At 44.1% G+C, this 12513-nt stretch overlaps 1 long non-coding RNA gene across 1 annotated transcript in view; it reads left to right on the forward strand.

Moving 5' to 3' along the window:
* LOC130576669 (uncharacterized) overlaps positions 1–11861 on the forward strand; it is a 13019-nt gene extending 1158 nt beyond the window's left edge. Inside the window, exons 2-3 of the long non-coding RNA XR_008965690.1 lie at positions 11100–11204; positions 11755–11861. This is a non-coding gene — a long non-coding RNA (uncharacterized LOC130576669). The remainder of the gene's footprint in view (positions 1–11099; positions 11205–11754) is intronic.
* Positions 11862–12513: the final 652 nt, after the last annotated feature.

The raw sequence follows: 12513 nt of genomic DNA on the forward strand, positions 1-12513 counted from the left end.
TGTCAAATAATATGCAGCCTGCCAAGTGCTCAATACAGGGGARCAATTCCTGCCCTAGTCCTTTTTGCCACATCTGACATTTATGGGGAGAAAACCATGTTAAAATACAAATATTTTCGCKCATAGTACTAACCAACGCCACAAGGTGGCAGAGTCATCTGCTGTGAAGTATTGCTCACCAAACTTCACTTTCCAAAGCAAACACAGTTCCAGAGCTTCCCTTTTCAAGGGGGAACTACCCAGTCTCTCTCCACCCCTGCATTCGATTTCACAGAGTAAACACTGATGGTGGGTGTAGCTTCCCTGAGAGTGAGATTTTGTTATATGGAAATATTACATGGCAACTTACATGGCAATAACCATTTTGCTGCTACTGCTAATGTTTCTCAGCCCTATTAAACCTGTAACAGTAAATCCCCTCTTTTGCTGGTGGAAGCAACACCTCTGCTAGGCAACAGTTCTTTGGTGTCTAATTTTGGCATTAATATCATGACACTTATCCGCAGACATCCTGGTCCTTTGGGCTGGAAGAGCCAATGTTTTGCTGGTTACTTCTAAAAAGAAAGACACCTGGCAATGATGCATCTCTGGCTTGGTGCTAAAAAGTTCTGACAGCTGATCCTTTCAGTGTTGTTGAAAATAGATAGTTATCTGTCTGTACACATATATATACACATTTGCTTCCCTGTCCSTCACTTCTGCACTGTCCTTTTCTGGAGATTACACATACAAAATTGTTATGTATATTGTGTCTCTCTAAATGTATGGTTATAATTTCTACATGTGTTTAGACAAGAGTGCTTGGCAGTCCTGAAGAATTAACTATTCTTGACTCTGTCAAACGGAAATCAACCCCTGCATATATCCCAAGTCCAGCCAGACTCCCATGTAGAAAATGCACATTTATGCCTCTGTTCATCACTTCTATACGGTCCCTTCTTTGAGCTTTGCTCCATGCCACAGGGTTAAATGGCTGTGCTGAGCCTCCTGACCCTTGTGAAGGCTTCGTTGATGGGGCAGATCAAGCTTCAGAGACAATTATGATTCTGGAGGGTCCCAAGACTGCTGCAGGAGCTGGCAGAGCTGGAAAGAGCCAGACTCAGGACTGGCTGCTTACAAATAATCTGTCCAAGCAAAGCCTGCTCCAAACAGTGCTGTTTATCAATTGCAGAAATCCCCAGTTTATTTCAACAAGAATGAGATCAAATTCCTGGACCTCCTTTGCTTTTCCTGTCCAGAGGTCAGGGATTTGCTTTGGGTGGACTTTCTCTTTCTTACTGATGAAATACATGTAGACCTCCTCCTTGCATAGGAAATCAGAYGTTTGAAATGTCTGTGAGCTCACACCCTGTACATGAGGCACATGGGACTGAAGCAACTGATTCCTTAAATGAGAACATGTGAGTAGTTAGAATTCAGTGTCTACTCCTGGCCCCTGTTGTTAATTTTWTCTGTGCATTGTGTGGGTTTTCACCATTGAACTTCACCAAATGTCTAAAATGCAACTGCAGTGTGTCAGCATGGGCATATCCTGAGTCCTTCCCACAGGATGAGGTGCATGAGCAMGTTCATCTGGGCTGATGCAAGGGGAAACACTACACTTCCCCTTCCACTAGCAAAAAGAGGTAGGACTGCCCCAGGGGAATGGATCTTTTTGGTGGCAGCTTGAAGTTAAGATGAAAAATGAGTGAAAGGGGATCTCTACTGCATTATTTTTTTCCCAATCACTGTGCATCTTCCCCTGACCCCCAAAGGCTGAGACAGAGCAATTATATTCTTGATCAAAATATGCCACCTGCTGTTTGTCAGAAGGGAGACATGTATAGTCCGTGAAGCCAGTGCATAAACTATGTCTTTCCATAAATTGGAAATACATTTGCACTGCAAAACAGTCAGAAATCCTGGGTACCACAGGTTAGAGTTTGTCCTTGGACACCACACAAAAATCGCCTGGCAACACTGCACTCTTAGAATCATAAAGGTTGGAAATCACCCACAAGATAAGAGACTCTAACTATTTGCATAGAACCACCATGATCACCTCCAAACCTTATCCAAAATTGCTGCATACACATGCCTTCTGAACACTTCCAGGGATAGTGATTCCAGCACTTGCCTAGGCAGCTTATTCCAACGTCTGACAACTCTTTCAGTGAAGAAATTTTTCTTAACATTCAGTCTAAACCTTCCCTGTTGCAACTTGAAGCTATTTCCTCTTATCCTGTCTCTTTTCTCCTGTCTGGGAGAAGACACYAACTCCCACCTTGTGACAACCTCTCTAGACTGAAAATATCCCCCKGAGCCTCCTTTTCTCCAGCCTAAACAATGCCATTTCCTTTAGCTGCTTCTCACAAGACTTGTGTTCCCTTCTTTGTTGCCCTCCTCTGGACTCAMTCCARGACCTCAATGTCTTTCTTGGAGTGAGRTACTCAAAACTGAACASAGGATTCGAGATGTGACCTCACCAGTGCTGAGTACAGATCCCTTCCTTAGTCCTACTGGCCACACTATTTCTGATGGCCAGGATGCCATTGGCCTTCTTGGCCACTTGAGCACTTCTGGCTCATGTTCAGTCACTGTCAACCAGCACTCTCAGGTGTTTTTTTGCCTGACAGTTTTTTGAGCACTTTCCCCCAACCTGTAGCACTGCATGGGTTTGTTGTCACCCATGGGAAGGAATTGGCACTTCACCTTGAACCTCATACCACTGGCTTTGTCCAATCCATCCAGCCTGTCCAGATCCCACAGCACACCCTTCTTACCCTCCACAAGATCAATGCTCCCACCTAGCTTGGTGTCATCTGTGGSCTGATTGAGAGTGCACTCGATCCCCTCACCCAGATAATTGATAAGGATATTAAACAGGACTGGCCCCAACACTGGAACTTTTCCTCATCCCCTAAGTGGATAGAAGGTGATCAGTTGTCATAGAAGGTGATCAGTTTGGCTAAGCAGCAGCTGCCTTTCACAAACCTATCCTGGCTGGGCTGATCCCCTGTCTGTCCAGTGTGTGCCACATGTTGGCACTCAGGACAATCTGCTCCATGACCTTCCCTGGCAGTGAGGTCAGGCTGACCCAGACCTGCAGTTCCCTGGATCCTCCTTCTGACCCTTCCTGTCGACACAAACCACAGTTGCTGACTCCAGTCAGTGGGACCTCCCTGGCTCACCAGGACAGCTGACAAATGACTGGAGGTGGCCTGACAAACTCTTCCACCAGCTCCCTCAGTGCCCTGGGATGAATCCTGTCAGGGCCTATAGACTTGTGTATGTCCAGATGTGTAGCAGGTCACTGACCATTTCCTCCTGGRTTGTGGGGGCTTCATTCTGCTCCCCAGCTCTGTCTTCCAGCTCACAGGGCTGGGTACCTGGAGAACAACTGATGTTGTTATTAAAATCTGAGGCAAAGAAGGCATGAAGTAGCACAGTCTTTTCCACATCTTTTGTGAYTATTGACCTGCAAATCTGCAAATGCTGTGAAGCAGCAAGGCCAGAGCCTGGACAACCTTGCAGATTAGCACCTCCAATCCAAGAGCCRAAGCACACAGTTGGCACTGCCTGGAAAAGCCACAGTGCAAGCAAACACCCCTGCTGCTTCCAGCTGAAAGGCCTTAACACAGGGCAAGGAAGGGTCTAGCCAGGACAGTACAAACTGCTATTGAAGCAGATTACAAGGCAACACTCAATATCTGTTTCACAAGAGCAGTGATAACAGAGGAGGCCTCTGGGAGGAAGCAYTGCCCCTGTGGAAGGGAAATTTCTGAATGGAGAGACCATAACATGCTTTAACTTTTGGTCAGCCCTGAAGTGGTTAGGTGGCTAGGAGGAGGTGAGGTTTCTTGAGACTTTTTAGCTGGTACCTGGGCCTGGATGGCTTTTGGGATGCTATTGAAATGACATTCTGTAGCATTGAGGCAGAACCACAACCCTCTTTGATGTCGTGTGTGCAATCCTGCTTCAGCAATGCCTCCTGGATTATCCGTCTGTTGCTGCAGAGTGGTCCCCACGGTCCTAAARCAGTCTGCAGGACAGCCACAGGTCCCTGGCAGGGCTGGGAGACACCATATGCTCTGCAGAGAGTGAAGGGGGGAAGAAGGGGTTAAGGGACAGAGGGAGGGACGGCTACATTAGCAGATGTCCAGGGCTGAAAAGTAGGTCACCTATTTCTGCCTCGGGGGGCGATTTGAAAATCGACACTACATCAATGTACAAACAAAGCCAAGTAATATAGCAAGGAATGAGCCTTGCAAGCCACACAGAAATCCTCCAAGTACRCACAGAGCTCTTCTAACACATCATTTAGAGTTATTAATTAAGACTAAATAAAAATATATATTTTTACCTGCATAAATATATATACAGTCACATAAGAGAAGGGGCTAATTAAAAAGAAAAAATGGAATGAAAAACACCCAATAAAAGCTGAACTTCTCTTACCACCCATGTGCAAAGCTTGGACAGACGTTCCAGGTTTTTCTCTGCAGMCTTTTGGACATTATTTAGCCTCTCAAGGCTAAGTACTAACTTCCACTGATGCCTTTGTGAGTGCTTGAAGACAGACACTCGCAAATACTTCTGAGGTTGTGGTCCTCAGTGTATCTGCATCTCTCTTAACATGGAAAGTTTTAAGAGCTTGACTGAAGCAGGTCAGGTGGTCTCTGCAAGGTATTCCCTACCTTGGATGTTGAAATTACATGAACAGTTAACTGCAATCACCTACCCTTTCCAGAAACCTAATCCCATGTTCTGGGGGCAAGCAGGACAGGACAGCTGGGATGAGAAGGAGATGAGATACAGGAAATTAAGTGGGTTTCTCCAGCCAGGTAGAATCATTCAGCATTTACAGTCTCTAATTCATTCAGGAAAAAAAAAAATGTTTGAAGACAAATTCTGATAGATATACAAGCAGTGAGAGCACATAACAATCACTTCTGACACCACATTATCCATAAAGGATGAGAGCTATTTGGCTCACTGCAACACAGATCTTACAGGTAGGAAAAAACAATGGACTTATTTGTAYAATTTGTTCAGAAAAGAGAGTATTTCTTAACCTTCACAGATTTTTAAAAGCATTAATAAGAAACTTCTGAAATATTTAAAAGGGTGCAGAAAACACATGTGTGGAGGGTTTATTTGTTTGGGGGTATCACAGAAGAGTTAGCAGGCACTCTCCAAAACTCTCTTCTGCAGGATATTCCAAGCACAGTTTAAAAACTCTTCTTCATTGATGTCCTATTTGTTTCACACCAACAGTGAAATTAATTTTTAGAAAGAAGCTGTCAGATGAAATCCGCAAACATGAGGAATTAAATCAGCTACCTAAAAAACCACATGGTGGGGGGTGGTGGTGAGACAGAGAGTGTTACACTTTTGCTACAGTCAAGTCCTTAGTTGGGTTTGGAGATAYTTGTTCTCAAGCAAGGGCTGGAGAACTACCCTTGGCATTCTGGCATCTGTCTTAACCCTTCCTAAGGTTAGCTCAAGCTCTGTTCAGCCTGGATATGGCATCCTTAGAGTGCCTGTGCCACTTTCCTAATTTAAAAGGGTTAAATAGTATTGCCAAGTTGGTCATAAGGTCTCTGCAAGGTATTTCCTATCTCAGAGATGGGAACTACCTGCAGAGTTAATTCCAGACTTTTTAGGAGCTTAATCCCTTTGACAAGCATTCCTCATCTTTGCATATGTGTACCATACCATGAGGGCAGCAAGTCAGCACAGACAGGAAGAGAATGGAGCTCAGATAAAGAAAGCATCTTAATTTTCCTTGAAGTACTCTGAAGGCAATTGATCCACCTTGTTTTTAATTTGCTCATTTAGTCATCTTAATTCCCAAAAGATGGGTCAGCTGATCATAGTGGACCTGTCTGGCATTGAGACAGGGAAGCATCTTCCTTTGTTCMTTTCTACCCAGTGGAACAACAGGTTACAACAAGAGTTTGGCTCTGCATTTTGAGGTTGCAATGCTTAAACTATGTACAAGTTTTCATCTTGTCCAGTTTGGGGGAGWGACACACCCTTTTCTGTGGTGGAGTTGAATGAGAAGAAAGATAAGAGAAAGGAAAAGCTTATAGCAAAAATAACCTGCCACAGCTGCTTATGACATTCACCTGATTAGATGACTGTGTTCACAAGTTTGCCTGGGTAATCCAGGCTGGTTCTATCATCTCTTTCAGTCCCCTGCTACCATTTCACAGAAACTCAGTAGTTACTAGGCAGCTATATCATGGCTGGTTGGGAAATGACACAATATATGGACTTWGCACGCTTGAAAAGCACCTTAATTTTCCTAGGAGAAGTACCGTGGAGGTAATTTCTCTAACTTGTTTTCCCTCTGTGCTAGTTTAATCAGCTTAGCTATTAAAAGATAACATGGGATTAAGACTATCATTAGACCTGAGTGGTCATGTGGTTATGGTGTAATTAGCACTGCTGCTGAACTCAGTGTTACATTTTTTTAATAGGTAACTACATAACAAAACCAGTACCCAGTGCACAGGTAATGAAGCACAAGAAAAATGAACTCTYTCTCCTGGGATCTGTAAAATATTTGTCTAGCAGCTTTCTTCTCTCTTTTCTCCTCTGTCATATTAGTTTCTATATCAAAAGTATTTAACTGCTTGAAATGGGATTAAGACACTGCAGTCTACAACTGCAATCCTGCTGCTCAGCTGCTCTGTAAGATTTAAGGTATCAAAAATTCCTGGGAGGGCTCTGACAGGGCCCAGGAATCATGATGCAGAAGCTCTGTATTACTTGGCCTGAGTCTCCAAGAGTTCRGTTTGGTCAGCATCCCAAATCCTAGGCCTGTTTTCAGGATACTGGACTTAAGAGTCCATGGGTAGGTTTTCTTTTGAAGCACAGCCAGAGGGAAAAGAAATGGAGATGGGTGCTCCTKTTACACAACAGTCTTAATAAGGCTGTGGAATACGTCCTATTCCTTTCTTTTGCCAAATGTACCTATAACCACCAGATTACAAGCTCTCCTGGGATGGGAATGTGCTGCCAGGCTCCTGTCAGGTCAATTAGGACCAGAGAAGGATGAGCAGTGCTGATATACATCGAAAGCCACATCTCTGTACCTGCACTGGGTGCTGCAAATGTGTTTTGTTTAATGGATATTAAATTAAGTTCTGCTCACCTTTATCTCTAGACTTTGGTTTTAGCCTCAGAAGCTTGTTGGAAACTATACATTATTTCTTCTGCTTACAGTAGACAACCTGTTTTATTACTAGAGCATAATTTRCTTCTGATGTTAATGATTGATGTAACCAGGTCTTCCTCTGTTTCCCATGATTCCTAAGTGTTATTTTGGATGGGAGATAAACTGTAAGCATCCAACCCTGTCTCGACAAAATAATCCAAAGGCTCAAGGGAAACCACCCTGCATATACAGGGGTAGAATGGCAGCACCACGACCTAAAGTTTAGGATCATAAGACTTCCATTTCTGCATCAATTTTYCCATGTAATAAGGTATATGGCGTTTCCAACAAATTGTGTCAAACTGCCTTTTGACCATGCCTGTTTGCATGTACTTTGACCAGTAGACCCCTGTTTCCTTTGCTCTTTTAGAAAATGGATGGGAAGAAATCAGCGCTTTGTCCATACTGGTGGCACACTTTCCCAGCCTTCAGCATTCTCTCAGAAAAAGAGAGGTTCCAACCCAAGAGGGACAGGGTTGGTTAGTCAGGACAGATTTTCTGTGTGGCCACCCAGCAGGCTAYCACATCTGCCTGCTGGGCCCAGACTGTGCACTTTGCTAGCACRACAGCAAAGCTAACAAATCCTGTCTGCTTTTTGCTCCCAGGTGATATGATTGTTAGTGCTGGACAGGTGGGAGAAAAAGATGATGAATGCTGATATAAGCCCTGCCATGGAGATGGAAGGGGGATGGCCAAAGCACTCAAGTGAAAACAAAATGAGTTGGTGYGAAACCTTCCCTCCATGCCTATGTTCTTTCAAGTAATGCCACAAGCATGGTATGCAGGTCCTATCCTACTCCCCAGCAGCTTWGCCTTAGAAATGCTAATAGGATCAATGCTTGAAATGAGATTAAAAAACTGAATTTGAACATTTTGTTTCAACTAAATAGATTAACTGGTGGGTCAGGTGCAGCCAAACATCYACGCTCACCCTTAGGAGCATAACCATGAAGTCATTGTTCAGAAATGCTCCTTCTCTCTTCTTAAAGCTATTTAGTTTTCGCAATTTTAATAAGATGTTGGGCTAAAYATTAAATCATTAAAATTCTTTAATAGGCTTTATTCTCTCCTGAGCTATAAGAGGAACAATGGATTTCGTAAGGGCAATGTTTGAACCAAAGGTGTTTTTGTATTGCCTGACCTTACTCTACAAATATTCATTCAGTGTTAGCACAGATGGGGACTCTGGTGCAAGGCACCCAACTGTCCCACTTTTTCTATGTCTGTTCCCTGTGTAACTTCTCAGTGCTCAGAACAGAGAACCTCAACCAGATTAAAAGAGGTTAGGCTATGACTCCATTTAATGCCTGAGTTGATTGAACAGCCAGATATCAGCAGTTGGGAGGCTCAGCTCCAGACCTGTGTGCAGATGCTCCAATTGCCTTGCAGGCACTGCTGCGTCTCTGTGCCTGTGGGGAAACCCAAGTCACAAGCTGGGTAAACTGAAAACAAATAACCCTAGCTAGGGTCCCTCAGCTGCCCTGGAGGGACAAAGAGAAGACAACACATTGGTAGGGACAGGACTGTGGTTGTCCTGACAAGACCTGAAACACAAACACACCTCACATTATGGCTACACAAGAGCAGCAGCAGCTAATGGTCAAATGCTGCCGAAAGGCTACAGTCCCGCCTGCCCTCCTCTGCTGTCACATCCAGCAATTGCAGAGCCACGGGATGAGCTGGCTTGGCAGGCTGTGCCACTGCTTGGAAAGACAAGTTTGTTCTCCAAGGTGTGGCAGAGCTGCTGAGTCACAGCAAGGCCTAAGAAATGCTCACCCTGGTACCTGCAGGGAACACATCAGAGCCCACCAGCTCAGGTGTGGCTGAAGGGTTAATGGTGCACAGTGAGGAAACGTGCTCAGCATCGTTTAATGGGGTGACAGTGACTGAGTAGGCTGATTATTTATATATTTTAAATTTGTCTATCACTTTATGCTGAGGAAGTGGCTTCCTCGAGTGATTAGAGGAATCCATCAGAAGTGCTGTCTCTGGCAGTGTCCCAGGCAGCAGCATAACCAAGTTAAGATACTGCCATTTGAAACACTAGCAAAAATTCATTTAGTAAAACACCATCAAGCTTCAGGCCCGTTGCCTAAAGGTTAGTTTCCCGGCCAGCAACAAAATACTACAGTCACCCAAAGCAGGCTAGGGTTTTGTTTCTGATTTGCCTGTAATCACAAGCACAGGAATGGAGGTCTTCAGATTTGCACTTAAGGCCCAGGGCTAAAGGACTGGGATCTCACTTTTTTTGCTTCTGGTTCAGCTTACTGTGTGATGCTGGGCAAGCCACGTAACCTCCCCATTTCCCCCAGCATTTCAGCAGTGCTTTGAGATCCTCTTTGTAGACATGAAGAGTTTCTACCTTGAGGCAGTAGTGCAACTTACAGGGTAATGGTGGTATCACCTGGACAGTTGTAGTTTTAAAAAATATTTACAAAAAATCAAGATTTACAAATACATTGAGAGGAAATCTCTAAGATAAAAACAGGGCCTATGATGTTCCAAACTTTTCTGGAATTGTGATAGTGAAGCTTGGACCCTTGAAAATCAGTATGTGCCTGTGCAAATATCCTGACTCTTCTGAGTTGAGATGCATCCCTTGCTGCCAGGGCACATCTCCTTGGGATATAGGATGTGTGTACAGTGGCACAGTTTAATATTTAGTTATTTGTGAGGATAAGCTTAATATTTACAGGAACTATACTAGGTAGTTAACTATTTTACTGCTGTAGTTGTTCTACACTCAAGCTATTACTCCGCTCTCTAGATACCACTTTTGGTGCTTGCTAAAGGTTATAATCTCATCATCCTTTTAACAACCTACCTGCTTGTCCTAGGGATGCCATTTAACACTGTACACTCATTTATCTATTATTTAGACCCATTCTTTCCTGTTAACTCACTGCTCAGAATTTCCAGTGTCTTTCCTACAGGCTGTCATTGACAATGCAACCAGAACTGCCTCTATAGACTTTATATTGTGAAGTCTCCATKTGTTGTAGTTAGTGCAGGTTTTCACTGCTGGAACATGCAAGTGGCATGACAGACAAAATCACCCCACAAAAAAACCAGACACAGTGAAAGGAAAGAAAACAAAAAGGAGACAGCTAAAATAAATGTGTAATGTGAAAGTCTAGAAAGCTTTCTGAACTGATCATCAGCTGAAATAATAAAATAACAATGTCCCATTTCATGTTGATTGTTTTGAGGATAAACCTTTTTATTTTTTTTGGTACATTTTTATGAAATAAATTTACTTACGTGAAAAAGRAAGCCAAAACCAGGCTCTACACTCAGAGACCTAAGTGTAGCTCTGTGCAGTAGACATCAGCAAATAAATTTCATGCTGCTGAGTTTTTACCATGTGTTTTTGACACATTAAGATCACATGTAYCCATAATTGCTGCAGCTCCACTAACTTATTCAGGCAGAATAAGATGATCATGTGTCTGAGCTGGCAGCCAACAATTTCCTTCTAAGGGAAGCAACCCACCGGGCTCACGGCTTGGGGAGGGCTTCTGTTCACAGAGGTTTTGGGAAACAGGGATGTGCCATCATACACTGAAGSGGGGCAAGCACAAGGATAGCTCTTAGTAGGATAAGGATAATAAATGCTGCAACTCAATCTTTGGGAGAACCAGTAATGCCTGCAGAGAACACAGAAGCCAAAGCTTGGTCAACTGGTAGGAAAGACATAGGAACACAAAGAAAGCTGACACTGCAGCCAGCTTTTTATGCAATAAGCGTTACAAAACCAAGCACCTGAGTGGCTGGCAAGAGGTTTTGGACAAAGCACAAAGGCCAGGCCATGTTAGCCTGCTTGCAGCTATTGTAAATCTGATAGCTTCATTTTCTTTAGAAACAAGCATCTTAACAATTTTTTCTCTATATTTAGAGAAACCCGAAGCAGCCTATACTATCTTGAAATTCTTGAACAGAATACCATTGACAAGGAGAAGATGTGCAGGCCCTCTACTCTGGAAAGGACACACAGAGAAAGGTAAGCACACAGCTTTGCCTATTACACTGCCCCTTTGTCCAAATCCAAAATGTTTTAAGTAGAGACAGGCTCCCWTTAGCACCTTACTCTTGTAGACCAAGATTTGAGCCCATTTCTAGCTTGGATCACTGTTCCTCTCCTGAAAAAGATGCTGCTTTTTGCAGCAGCACCCTCAATATTTATGTCTCTTTGWAATATCAGTAACTTTATCTTAATGGGAGCAGACCTGCTGATTGATTTTCAGTAAGATGTAAGTACAGTTGTACTGAGCTTAACTTTGTCAGATGAACATGTGAAAGATGTGAAGATAGATTATTCACAGTGGAGTTGCTTTATCCTAGACCGCTGGTTCATAATGAAGTTAAAGAAATACATTGTTTTCCCCTCCCTTCAGTATATGAATAAACATAGTGCTACCCCTTCAGTTTTCATGTGCTCTGCATGAGGGGCCTGTAAGAACTACTCGAATGCTAAACTATAGCTTCAGCTCTGTTATTCCTTTCCCCATTGTAAGTAAATAAATAAATTAATGAGTCCTTGCCTTAACCAGCCCACATCCTCTTAAGAAGCAACCAGTCAAAACCACATTGAAACATGACAAAACCTGTGGAAGCCAGGAAAAAGCCCACCAAAACCAGACAAAACCTRTGGACGCCAGACAAGGTGGGTACATGGTGGAAACCTGCTGTCCACAGGCGATGTGGTGGGGTAGTCTCCTCCAGGGACATGTATGTCACTCTGATGGTGACATTCTGAAACCAGGGAGGCTGCCCTGAGGGGCAAGGGGCTGCAGCCAGAGGGGTCACCACATTTTTGGGCAGAGGTCATTCAGGAGGCTTTGTGAAGGAAGGCCAAAAGCATCCTGGCTGTTCATACCTTGAAGACACAAGGTGCTCAACGCGCATTGTGGGTGGCTTGTGCCAGTGAGGAGCACAAGAGGCTGTCCAGGTGTGTGTCACCCGTGTCACCTGAGCTTTCCAGCAGAGGCACTTGCCCGCCGTGCTCAGCCAAGAAGGGCTGCAGTGCTGCAGCCACAGCCAGCGGCTCCAGGGTGACAGCCAGGGAGACTTGCCAAGGTCCAGACACAGCACCCGCCCGGGATCTCACACACATTCATTTTGGAGCACTTTGGGCTGTATCGGGAATAGCGTAGCCACAGGATCAGGACAGTGATGGTCCCCCTGTACTCTGCACTGAGTACTGTGTCCAGTTCTGGCCTCCTCACTACAGGAAAGACACTGAAGTGCTTCACTGTGTCCAGAGAAGGGCAGTAAAAAAAGGGTCTGGAGCACAAGTGCTGTTAGGAGTA

This window comes from Malurus melanocephalus, unplaced genomic scaffold (genome assembly GCF_030028575.1).
Source record: "Malurus melanocephalus ecotype Western Australia unplaced genomic scaffold, MMel_1.1 scaffold_147, whole genome shotgun sequence".
Taxonomy (NCBI): domain Eukaryota; kingdom Metazoa; phylum Chordata; class Aves; order Passeriformes; family Maluridae; genus Malurus; species Malurus melanocephalus.